This window comes from Drosophila arizonae, chromosome 5 (assembly GCF_054131065.1).
Source record: "Drosophila arizonae isolate 15081-1271.41 chromosome 5, UAZ_ARI_1.0, whole genome shotgun sequence".
Lineage (NCBI taxonomy): Eukaryota > Metazoa > Arthropoda > Insecta > Diptera > Drosophilidae > Drosophila > Drosophila arizonae.
Window position 1 is genome coordinate 15784847 of NC_142925.1, and position 13920 is coordinate 15798766.

The following is a 13920-nucleotide window of genomic DNA, read 5'->3' on the forward strand; positions in this document are numbered from 1 at the left end:
ATGTATGTATATGTGTGAGAGAGGACCACACAAGTTGTCGTATTTTTTGCGAAGCAAATTATATATGGCCCGTACAAAAGTTGATTGTTTTTCTTGCGACGGCTCCAACTTGGCGGGCAGACGTTAGCCGCGACCTCTGCGCTTCTAAGAGAGCAATAAAAGGTAACATCCTTTAAGCAAAGCTAATGACCTTCATTATGTATTAAATTAGGCACATATCTGTATTAAATGATTTGAAAATATTATAAGGTTTATATTTATCAAAGATATTTCCCTCGTCACGTTACATACTTCCCATCACAATGAATATACCCCATCTGCGAGTATATCAATGAAAAAGTGATCAGAAAATTAGCGTTCGAATCGAAGTCGAAATCGAACTCACATTCAAATTCGAATGCAACGTCATTACCGAGACCCACCGCAAGCCGCTATTATAATCAAACAGCCAACAACAACAGCAGCAACAGCAAACAATTTTTGATGACGAGCAGCAAACGTAACTGCCGTCTTATCCCCCGTCCCGTTGCCATTGCTCACCTGGCTAACGTTACATCAATATGAATGGCTGCTGTGCTTTTGCTCGAACTGAGTGCGCCTGCACTCGAGCCACTGTGAGAGAGCTCTTTATTTTTGCGTCTCGCTGTTCTCTCACTTATTCGCTCTCTTGTGTGACGCTCGCTCACTGCAGCGCAAGTCAAAGGGGAGATGTTGTTGTTTTTGTTGTTGTGTGTGCCTGTTTCTGTTTTGGATTGCGTGTGGCGCATTTTGGCGACATGGGCGGCATTTTTGCCGCCGTCTCGCGGGTCGCATATTTTAGCTTTATCCATTTACGTCTCGCTCTCTGCAGATTGCGCCATTTTTTTGCTCAAAACATTGGAAATTAGTGATGGTAGCGTGAGCGTGTATAGTAAATTGAAAACATCGAATACAGATCATTGTATATTTTTCTACTTTAAATATAAATTATTTAATAGTTCTCTGTATGTAGCAGTTAGTTTGTATTTTGTTTTTAATAATAAATTACAATTTTATGCAACTTTGATTTAAGTTATTTGCACTTTATTGCTGCTGCACTCTGTAGATCGTGCTAGCCTGCCCATCTCTAATATTAGCGCTTTGCATGACTCTCATGTTTTTGCTCTCAATGACTTGCAGTTTGTTCTGCTCAATTCGCCTGCAGCGTAACGCAGCTCCAATGCTCCCCATAACCAACTCTCTACCCAGAGAGAGATAGCGAGAGAGAGAGAGAGAGCGAAGCAAAGAAAGATTAAGAGAGTGAGTGAGAGAGAGAGATAGAGTGATAGCGAGAGCGAGGGGCACACACTGACATATGTACTTGGGCATTCAAATGCTGTGCCTGTGTGGCGGCAACGGCGCAGCTGCCATTGGACCACCAACGTGGCGGCGGTTGAGAGCTTCATTTGCCGTTTCAGTTGCGGCAGCGTCGAGTTATTGTTGTATTTGTGAATGTTGCTGTGGCCGAAGTGAGCTGCCTGCTTGCTTGCTTGCCTGGCTGGTTGGCTGGCTGGCTGGCTGGCTGCCTTGCTGCTTGTCTGCCTGCCTGCCCGACAGTTTGCCTGCCTAGAGCGCGGCAACTTTTTTTCAACGCCGCCTTGTTTTCAGATATCATTCACATGCTGGCATCTGATCTAGTTTGATATGGGGATGGGAGCAGCTGTTGAATGGAGATTGAGGGATTGTTTTACGTAGCGTATAAAGGGTATGTGGCATGTAGATCAATATGTGTAGATACAATGATTGGCCAGGAAGTTGTTCAGGTAAAGCTTTGTCTTCTTGTTATTGTCAGGTGCATTGATATTCTCGTATATGAGCGATAACAGAGCTATGTACATATTTGCATATGTGTATATGCATATAATTTTTTGTTTACATTTTATTTTGTATGTAATGTATTTTTATTTATATTATATTTTAATTTTTTTTATATATATAAATATTTACATATATTATTAACATGAAAGATAGAGACAAACAATATTCTATGTTAGATTTTATATTCTTATTTGATTGTATGTTTATATTTGTATCTGTTATTATTTAAAAAAATATATGATGTATGGAACTCAAAGGTTTAGAGTCATCAGCATTGCAGATGGTATTTATATTTAATTTACTATTTACTTCTTTGATATTATAACCAATCCTTTATAATATCTATTATTTATATATATTAATTTAAATAAATTTTTACATACATGTATGCAAATCAAGAAAGTTTGTTGGTCACCTGCCAGACAGATTCCAGTAGTAAATTTTACATTTATATAATAAACTTGTATTTTATTAATAATGAATCTGCTTGATTATGAATGATCTATCATGTAATATCTAGCCGATTGCTGACTCAGCTAGCTGCTCACATTAAACTACGTATTCGGCTGCAGTTAGCCAAAAATGTTTCGCTCGTGCCTCTACCGTTGTGTCTCTCTCTCCCTCTCTCACTCTAACCTCACACCCGAGCAACTGTAACGACAGCCTGTTTGTTTTTAATCGCATAATGTCTTAATTTATAGTGCACCGCAGCTGGGGTCCCAGTGCGCCAGCATTGCAATCCGCATCGCTAGGCAATTGCATTTGTCATTGGCCTATAACGCCATTAACATTGCCGGTTCCAGTGTCCAGTGATCACTGAGTGACTCGCCACACCACTTAAACTTTAACTGCATTCGCTTAGAAGCCATTCCAGGCGAGCTTCGGCTACAGCTTCAGGTCGGGTTCGTTTGCGCACTTCGGCTTAAGCTCGGGCTCGGGCATCGGGGTCGTGCTTGAGGTCGCGCATCGTTGCAATTTTTATGGCTGTTATTGTTGTTGTTGTTGCTCCTCTTGCTGCTGCTGTTGTTGTAGTTGCTGTATTATTGCGGTGCATTTAATGTAATAATTACTATTTGCCACCGGTAATACGTGTGGCTCAGGCTCGCCCAAGTCGCCGCCAATGGTATTCTGTTTTGTTCCCCCCAGAGGCAATTCGCCCCTGTCTGTTCCAGTCGCCGTCGCCGTCGCTTTCGTCTTCGCCGTCGCCGTCGCCGTTGTCCTCTCTCCTCGCCTTCCCTCTGCCGCTGCCTCTGCGATGGCGTGTGTGGTAAATTTGTTTGTGGTTGGCTCTCTTTTTATTTTTTTGTTACTCGTTATCTTGGCGTCGACTTTTGCGGTTACGCGGATCGACTGCATCCCGTTCCCGTTGCCCGTTGCCCGGTTCCCGGTTCCCTGTTCGCCGTCTCTGTCGTTTGCCGGTTGCTTCGCTTCGTTTGTTCATGTAATCAACCGTCCAGTCGCCACCGTCGCCGCTCAGTGGTTGTCTTTTTGCCTGTGTGTGGCTTTTTTCAGCGTTTTCATCTTGTGTGGTCCTGTCATGCGCTTGTGGTTCTTGTTGTTGTTGTTTTGGCCCCTACTGCTGTTGTTGTTGTTGTTATGGTTGATCCATTTGGATGGGTCGTCGGATCGATGGCTCTTTGGTTATCATTTGGCAACCCACGCGTGGCGACAACACCACTAGAGACTGTGTGTGAGAGAGAGAGGGGTAGACATTGTGCTTACTCAAATGGAAAGTGCTTTGTGGGTGGTCCCATGCTGTACCTAATTGAGTCTGTTAAACGGCAGCATAAGGGCGGCCAGCCAGGTCAAGCTCTAGCGTGAGCCAGAAAGAGACGCATATACAGCTTATGTTACCTACCTAACGGTATTCCGTGAGGCATAACAGTAATAGAACGTTGCGAAAAATATGTATAGTATTTTTTGTAGCTTTACTCTTAATTTTAATTTTAATTAATTTTTATTAAAAATATGAAATTTGTATAATTAAATATATTTGGTCGTAATTCTTAAAATAGCTTTGACTATATATGTACATATGTGTATATGTATATATTTATGCTTCACCCAAAACCATCCGTAATCATCGCATAAACATCGCATACGCCATTTACCTTAAGCCAAGTGTTAATGTGACTGCAAATCAGAGTCTGGGGAGGAAGAGCTGAACAACAAGCTTAAGATAGGTACAAAAGTAAACCGATAAGCTCGGAACGTATGTACATATGTCAGTGGGTCTGTCGTCGATGCAGATACGCCTGGCAGCCGGCATGTGGAGGGGCTTGTGGGGGGCGGGGGTGGCACTGTGGGCAGAGGAGGCGTGTCATGGAATGTTGACGGCGCATGCGTTTTGCGTTGGTTGTCAAATTAATTTCGTTTTGTGACGATGTCGTCGTCGTCGTCGTCTCCTGTTGTTGTTGTTGCTGTTGCTGGAGCTTCGACTGGCTCGTCCAACGTCCAACGTCCAACGAGCATCGAGCATGACAATGCGCCTGCCTGAATGCCTGACTGCCTCATTGCGTGGGCGCTGTGTCAGCCATAACCAACAGACATTAACATATCTTAAGAGACGCATGCATAATTTGGACTTTGACAATAACCAGGCGAAGAGAACCATGACGCAGCTAACGATTGTTACGACAACATCCTCAGCATACTAAAAGAGCGAAACAGCGAGAGAGAGTGTTAAACCGACTCAGAGATACCCTATGAAGTTGAATTGATTTTGCGAGCATTGAAGAATTATTGTGGATGAACAAATAGATAAACGGATGAATGGATAGACAGATGAACAGACAGACAGGCGTAGAGATAGACAGATGGTCGCACAGGCAAGTACACAGATTTACATAGAGAATGCAGTCGAGTCTCGATAATTCGTACCCCGCTAGACCGGAAATCGCGGCAAATCGAAACAAATGCGATCCCCTTGAAAGAAATTCGTTTACAATAATTTGGATTTCTGTGTAAATCGTAAAAACGGACCCCCTTACCATGTCGAATTATCGGGATTCTACTGTATTATTATACATTAATATGGATATCATATTAATATACATATCCGAATTCAAATAAAAGAGATATTATAAAATTTTTTAGTGGCAAGTTTTTATATATTATTAGACTCTAATGCTTTAACGTATAATAATATAATATTTTTATATTTTTAATATATAATTTTAATATATTTTTAATATATATTTTTAATATTATTGAAGTGTTTTTCAATTTTATTATTTATATATTTTTAATTTTATTGAAATTTATATTGAAATATATTTTATTTGAAATATTTAATAGCTAAGAACTAAATAATTAACAAAGAATAATACCATAGATTGCTTTTGTATATACAAACAGAAAGGTAGATAGCCAATAGAGATACACTATGCATACATATACATATACATAAATATTTATATATTTGTATTCTTACTATCAGAACAATGTGCTGTCCCCATTTAGACACGCCTTCCATTTATATATATTTACATATATGTATGTATATCATATACTTCTATATTTCACATATCCACTCATTCGACATTCTGTTTGTTTAAATCATTATACCCCATTGGGCATATTGGCTTAGGGTATAGAAAAAGATTCGCCTTACTCATAAGCTGGTGAAATGTGAAATGTGCTCGCCCAGGCCTTACCTGTGGCTGCTGCTGCTGCTGCCGCCGCTGCTGCTGCTCACTTTTGTAGAATTCGCCAGGAGGCTCCAACTAAGCCGCAATCACTGCTCGGGCCACAGACTGCGACTGGGTCTGGGCCTGTGCCTGTGCCTGAGCTTGCCAAGAATTCGTGGAATGACTGCACAAATCGTCGCCTGGGTGGTCCCTCGCTCGTCTCGCCGCGCTCCACCTCAGCTCAGCTCTGCTCAGCTCAGCTCACCTGGCCGCAGCTTGGCTCGGCTCGGCTCGCCTTGCCTCGTCTCGCTTTTGTGGTTTATGAGGCACGTGCGCTGGCGTTCGGCTTATGGCTGTGCAACTCATTGAGTTGCTTATTTACGGCTTGAAGGTATTCGGTGTGGTCATGTCTTCGATCTGCCCCCCTCAACCCTCCCTCCCCCCACACACACGTCCCACTCGAGCTGCCTTCTCTCTTTTTTTATGGGTGTGAAGTGAAGTGCAGTAATAAGAGTAGCAATTGCTCAAAGCTCGACCTTAGCTTGGACATGTGTATATGGATATGGATCTGACCGAGCTCCTCCCTCGAGTTAGTCTCCATCAAAAAGCCAGGCTCCAGCCATATCCGTATCCATATCTAAATCTATATCTCTGGCTAATACGATCAATTAGGCAAATGTTTTAGTGCCGCAGTCGTAAAAGCAACGACGGCCATAACTCAATGACACTTTACATTCAGATTCACATTTGGATTCACATTTTGACTCACATTCACATTCACATTCACCTGTGGAGCTGCGTTGACAACTCAACTTGTTTTGCCTCGACATATCTAGCTGATAGCATCTCTATCTGTCTCTCCCTCTCCCTCTCTCTCTCTCTCTCTCTCTCTCTCTCTCTCTCTCTCTCTCTTTCTCTCTGTAGACCACACCAAAGTTTTATTGCATTTTCAACAAACTGAAATCAAATTGAAAATCTCTTTGAAAATTGATTTTGCAGCGAAAGCCAGTTTCTATTATAGCCAGGCCAAGAGACCGACTCGAGTTGACTCCAGCTGTGCGGCCAGAGCTGGCCCAAAAGGCAGACTAAGGTAACATTTCAATTGACAGAGCCCGAACTGTGACCGTATATCATTTGTTTACATTGTATTGAGTTGTTCGCTACATTTTAATTGGCCCTCGCCGGGCAGAGCTGGCGGCCGCACACGTTGCCGTTGATAACAGCGCCGTTCGGCTCGACTGCGTGGGCAGCCCATGAATATCGCTTAACTACAGGCTATTGTATAGCTACACAGTCACACACATACACACACACATGCATATATGCATATACATATATATACTATAGCTAGAGCTGAGCTTGAAAGCGCGCCGGAAGTGTTGGAGCTGGGCTCCATTTATCACCGATGCCAGTTAATAACTTTATCGATCAGCTGCAGCTGAGATGCGGGTCGAGCTCGCATGGAGAGAAAAACATGCAGGAATTTTGGAGTTGGGCATAGCTCGACTGTCTAATACTCGCTCAGGGCATAGCGAATAGTTTAGTTGGTATCAGAATTAACTATTTGACTATCGATCAACTGATTAGCGATATCTAACAATCGATAGTCGATTCGGTTTGCTCCAATAAACTCATATAAATCTAAGCAAGGAGCAGAATGAAGAATGAAGAGTGAATAATCAAGAATAAAGAATGAATAAAGACAAGGCATAATCGAACTGCAAATTTTGTTGATATTATCACTAAAAACTTAATTAGGATAAGATTTTTTTTTTAATTTGTCACGCTCCCAACATGGCTTCCATATATACGTTTTTTTTTTCTAAGTTCTAAGACTATAGAAAATACATTCCGAATCTCGCAGTTTGGCTCAAAGGGTATTCTGATTCTAATGGCTAAAGCCAAAGATCTCTCTATATATGTACATATACATAAAAATAAGACATATGAAATGAAGAATTATAATAATAATAATAATCAAATATATGTAATACCTTTTCAATTTTCAATAAGACTTTAAATAAGTTTTCAATTGAACCTTTACTTGTCAAAATATACCCTTTAATAATCATACCCTTTGCTCTCCTATAACGCTTTCAAAAAGAGAGCATACAGGAGGATCCATGTTTATATTCAAACTATCAAACCAATATACTCTCTTTAACACTTGTTGAGCGAGCAGCAGAAAACTGCGGTAGGTAAACATTCGAAAAAGAAACCATGATTGGGAAAACCGAAAGAAAATATGTGAAGCAGAAGCAGACGAAAAAGAAGATGACGAAGAAACGTTGAGAGTGCGCTAAACCTCTTAAGTTCTATTCAGCTTTGACAGTTTTCCTAATATATTGTGGCTGCGCATCTATTCAAAAGTGAAAAATAAAACAACTCGAAACTTCATTGTCATGTGAATTTCTGGACCTGTCCCTGCCCCTGCCTCAGACCCTGCCCCTGCCTCTACCCCTGCCCATGTCGCAGCAACATCTTGAGAATCTATTTGTTTGTTTCGACTGTTTGTTGTGTTGGCAGTTGGTCGCACTCTTGCCATGATTTGCGCTTGTCAACAAAATGTCTCCTCGACTATGCATACATTGCGTGGGCGATCGCTTTCCACTGAAACTCCAACTGGCCACAGAAGTTGGTAGGAGTAGGGGATTTCGCCTCCTGCTCTCTCTGGTTTCATCGGAAATTAGGAAGTGACAAATGTTTGTTTCGTTTTTTTCACTTTTTTTCGTCGTATTTCTATCGAATTTCTAGAATTGCAAACAGTTACAATTCATTTGATTAAAAAAGTAAAAGATCTTTAATCATTAGTCTATAATCAGTTATCAGTGGCTCAGGAAAGATTTAAGAAATAATGGGTTAGTTGTTGGGAGTGTATAGGTAAATAATATTAAATATGCGTATAAAATATAGTACATGTTGCAAATACCAAAATTTAGTATATTAAATATATTATAATTATAGTTTTTATTACAATTATAATTAAATAAATAAATAAATAAATAAAAAAAAAAAAAAAAAAAAAAAAAATAATAATAATAATAATAATAATAATAATAATATCTCTAGGCTTTATATGATTATGTATAATATACATTTTATACATGTAAATGCACAACTGCCTCTGGGAACTATTATGATGGATCAATAGATTGATAATAAACATAGATTGTTGACATAGGAGGGATATTTTAATTTATATTAAAAAAGAATGCAATATACAATATACAATACAATATATAATATGTATATATGCATATACCTATATATACTCACTCTTGATATCCCAAACCTGTAGATTTTGATCTGATATACCCGAAATTGCCAACTGCTTATACATACATATATCCCTTTTTTTTTTTTCTTCAGTAAAAAATATAGCTTTAAATTAGCCAAACAGAAAGGGAAACTAAAGTAGAGCAACCATAAATTGAAGACAATTCGCTGTAGGCTCTACCTTCCTGGAAGGCTTTGAGTGGCCACAATGTAGCTCCCTTTGATGAGCATAATGATGATGATGATGATGATGATGGCACTGAAGGTGGTCATAACTCATCATTAATAACCGAACCTAAATAAGACATTTTATTGTTCTACAGCAAATTGAATTCCAGCTGCGTGTAACAACAGAGGAACCGAAGTCGAAGTCGCAGTCGAAGCCGAAGTCGACATCGAACCCGAATTGCAGCCAGAAATTATACAACTGACTGTGGACTGTAAATGCCAAGTTATTTGTTCTCGGGTATGGCTCAGGTGTTGGCGGCAGCAGAGCAAAGGACACGCATATCGGGAATTGAGCTGTCTAGGAATTGAAATATAAAAGAGAAATGAGATCAAAGAGATGTGTTGTTGCTGCTTGTGTCACACTTTCTACAACAACAAGAGCAACCTATTTTGGTAGCTCCCCCCTCTGTCGGCGAATTTCGTGCACAAGTGCAAAAAGTCAAAGCCAGGCCAGAAGCCACCGAGAGATCAAACGAAATTCGCTTCAGGCCTTAATCTGCCTACCTGTTGTCGTGGCTGCTGACAGCAACTGTTTCGCCCATCTCCAGCCCCGCCCCTCTGCGCTGATCTGCCCTCTTTTTACAGCATTTTCAGTTTCCGTAATTTCTTGCTCTTTCTTTCTTTTCATTTATGTGCGTGTGTTTTCTGAAACAATTCTGCGAATCTAATTGATTATTTTGGTCCGTTCGCTGTTCCTCAGTCCGTCTAAACGGAAGACAAGTCAATTTTCTCACACCTTTTTCTACGAATTAATTTGTTCGCTTTAATGGTTATTTCGGTGCCATCAACAGAACCAGCCAACTGACTGACTCTCGATACCGATCACTGATCTTGGCCATAGATTAGGCGGATAGAGCCACAAAGAACCAATAGCAAAAAAGCAGTTGGTAACCATTTCGAATGTTCCCTAATGCCAGATGGCTTGATTATACTTCAGAGTCGACTTAATTTCCATTCTCTTTAGCTCTGCTACACTCCTTTCTCTTTTTCACTTCCTCTCTTTCTATATTCTCCATCTCTCCTGATTACATTTGCGTCTCTATATTTCTCTCTCTCGTGCTCATTTTCTCCATCTCTATAGATCTGATCTCTCTCTCTCTCTCTCTCTCTCTCTCTCTCTCTCTCTCTCTCTGATCGCTTTTTCTCTCTAATATCTCTTTCTCTCTATTCTTCTTCTCGTTTGTGCCCAGATTTATATCTAATTTAAAGATTGAACTTTTCTACTTTTCAAATTACCGTCCATCAATCGTATCTGAAAATATTTAGACACAGGAAATGGAATCAGTATTGATCATATAAAAACTTCTACTCAAAAAATAAAAAAAAATTTGAATTTCATCAACAATTTGCTTAGTTCCATTCAGCTTTACGTTAACAAAAACAAAGTGAGCAAAACGAATTAATTGGCCAAAAAAAGTGAAAAAATAAATGCTCTAAAAATGTGCTGATTCATGAAATAAATAAGAGTGCGCCTCGAGCTTCTGTAAATATGATTATGCGGTTAATTAATCAACAACAAAAACAACAGCAGCAGCAAAAGCAACGGTAAGAGCCTTTTTAAATGGCAGCCAAGGCATCGAACGGTAGCCGACGACGAATTTTAATCCCACTTTACACATTACGGCGACTTAAACGATTTGCGAGGAAACGAAAAACAGCGAGAGTGAGCGAGAGAGAGAGAGAGAGAGAGAGAGCGAGACAGAGTAAGGCGAAAGGGTGAACAGGCAATTTGAAAGCGAAATCATTTTGAGCTTCCACCAACAGGCGAATGACAGTAGCGAGCCGGACGACTGGAAATGGGAACTGGAACTGCAAGTGGAATTGGAATTGGAATCGCGAATCAGAAATGGCACATTAGCTGAAGAGCAGAGCGAGCAAGAAGAGCGCGACCACCGTGTAACAAAAATGAATAGAATAGAAAGCTGAACAGCTGGGCAGAGCCACAGTCAAGTAACACATACATGCATACGAATGCAAACATCCGGATATTGTTTATGTGCATATATGTATATGTATATGTAAGCTTTTGAATGGTCCCAAAAACTGTTGCGGTCGTTGCTTACATATGTATGTTTGTTGAACGAAGACGATCCAAGCCACACACACGCTGGCAGACAGAGTGAGGGAGAGGGCAGGAGTAGCAGAACTGAGCCTCAATCTTCCAGCTTGGTCCGCCTCTGCTGCATCGCATCGCATTAAGCGTAGAACAGTGGCAGCCGCACAGCCGAGAGCGATTTACCCCACACCCATCAACATTTTAACTTAATTCCTTTTCGAGTTGCCTTCTGGTCGCATGGAATACGCTATAAATAGGCTATATGTGAAGTGATAAGAAGTTGAGTTGAATTGACTCAAGTGTAAATATGTATGTATCAAATATAACATACAATTATTTATTTATATTATAAATTGAATTTAATTTACCGAAATATAATAAATAAATTTTAATAAATATTTCATTGGCATATTTTATATTCATATTTTGTACAATTATTTTATTTTAGAGTTATACACGCATATACTTGAATGTGTATGTCTTAAAGATCTTGAAATCCTCATTATATTTTTTCAGCAACACAGCTATGTCTAGGCAATTTTCTTTTCTTTGTAGGTGACATCACAATTCGCGCTGACCGATACGATTCGCCGTTGCTTTCCTTGCTGATTGCCAAAGGTGCTGGCTGGGATCCCGCGTATGCAATGAATTTGTTCCACTATACGTGCAATCATGTCGCTGTCTTCAAATCGGACTTCAACTTGTCTGTGTATGTCTGCCTGTGTGTGTGTGTGTGTGTGTGTGTGTGTGTGGCTGGGGCCTTTGTGTAAATCAGTAGCCACGTATTGAATTGTCTGCGGTACACGAACTTTGGCTACGGTTCAGCTGAGTCTTTAGCCAGGCAGCGCAGGCAGCCGGCGCAGTCTGAGCTAAGCGGCTTTGGTGCATCTCATTTGACAGGAATCCAGAAGGCTTCAGGAGTTTGCATGTGGAATTCTGTAGATCTAAGACCAGGTTCTTAAGGCACCTACAGTGTAGATATTGATGATTTACTTCAGATATGATTGAATGTGAATAGAATACTTAACTAGGGAACATTTTTATTGCACTATATCATTTATCGATATAGTTAAACATTAAACAACCAATCGATACTACAAAAATCTTTAAAATTGCACAAGCTTTAATAATCTAAAATTACATAAACATGTAATAAATGCTATTATAGGGTATCTTTTAGTCAGGCACTCACTAGAAATTCTTAAGAGTTTTTGGGTATAGAAAATGAATTTGTAATCCTATAAATGTGAAGGCTAATACTTGTGGTCATCTTGCCAATACAGATTCCCACGCCTTCCCACAGATCCTGCGTAAGTTAAGTCCACACAAAGACAGGATACAAGGTATTACAAGATCTGAGAGAGTTCGGCACTTGGATATGGGTTTACCACCCGCATGCCAGAGATATCACACTCTATAGTCCCCGGCTAGTCAAAGTCGCCACCGCTCCGTTCCCAGCTCGATGATTATTAACGCTTGTCTCTCGTCTGGATAGAGATGACTCATGGCTGACACTTAAGTAATAATGGGCAGGGGCACTTAACTGGGGTGCCCACCTTTCGTGATCGTGACCGAAATGACTTTTGCCAGGTAAATCCATTTAGGCCAAATTTAGACATTAACACAGACACAGAGAGAGAGCGTGAGAGAGAGAGATGCAGAGGGAGAGGGAGAGGGAAATCATTGTTCTTGTCGTTGTGTGTAAATGCGTGTAATTCCATTTTATGGCTCCTGTGCGACGTTCTGCATCCGCAAGCAACTTCAGCGCTCCGTCTGCCCCTTTTCACATGCCGCTGATGGAGTGTAGAAATATAACTAACAACAACAACAACAACAACAACAACAACAACAACGGCTACAACAACAAAATGCCAACATAAAATTGTATTTAGTCATGCTACATCACTTTGTAATAATTTTCATTTTGGCGCTTGCTTTGATCTTAAGCCGCGGACTGCGTGCGGCGTTGTCTGCTCCCCCTCCCCACAACTGCCCCACCTCCTTGTGGCGCAACTGTCAGTTGGTCAAACTGCCACCGTGTGGCGTTAAATTTGAAATAATGATCATGGTGGTCTGCCAGGCAATTTAGCAGACAAGCACAGACTCCGCATACAGCCGCGTCCGTCCGTTCGGCTCTCGGCCCGATCCCACAGCGGCCCAGGCCTGTGCCAACTGTGCCATTTGATTGAGCAATCATCAATAATGCGAATTGAGCATGAAGAAAATGAAATTTTGTATAGAAGCCAGAGCAGGCAGCTGGCAGATTCTAATGGGAATTAATATAAGCCTTAGTCGAGCTAGCCCCCATTGCAGTTGACCTTAACAGGGTAGAAATGAAAGCAGCGTGACTCCATATATGCAAATTACATAACGATCAGGATAACGATCAGTTGTCTCTGTCTAGCTATATGATATAAATGTACTTTGGGTATCTCATAGTTGGACACTCCCTACGAGAAAGTTTTGTTTTCTCTATAGAAAGTTTTAAAGCGGAAGCAAGAATTTTGTTGTTGCTTGTTGCACTTATGTTTATATCTTATATATCTTATGTGCAGACTATGAAACTTATAGAACTATATAAAATATTTATATATATTTTGAAGACTATGTTAGGTCTTAGCTCTCGATACATCTGTAAATTAGCTCAGAGAAAAAAAATATGTAAGTAATTTTTGAAGATATCTATCTATAGAAAATATTCCATCAATCTATCGAGGAAGTCCACAAATTCTCAAATTCTCGCATATATAATTTCTTTATTATATAAATTAAAGATATTATATATGATCTCTTAAATTAAAGACAAGGATTTTATAGCTTGAACTTGCTTATATATATCTTATCTATTTCGCTAAAATGACAATGCATCTCATTTATGTATATAATATATAGATA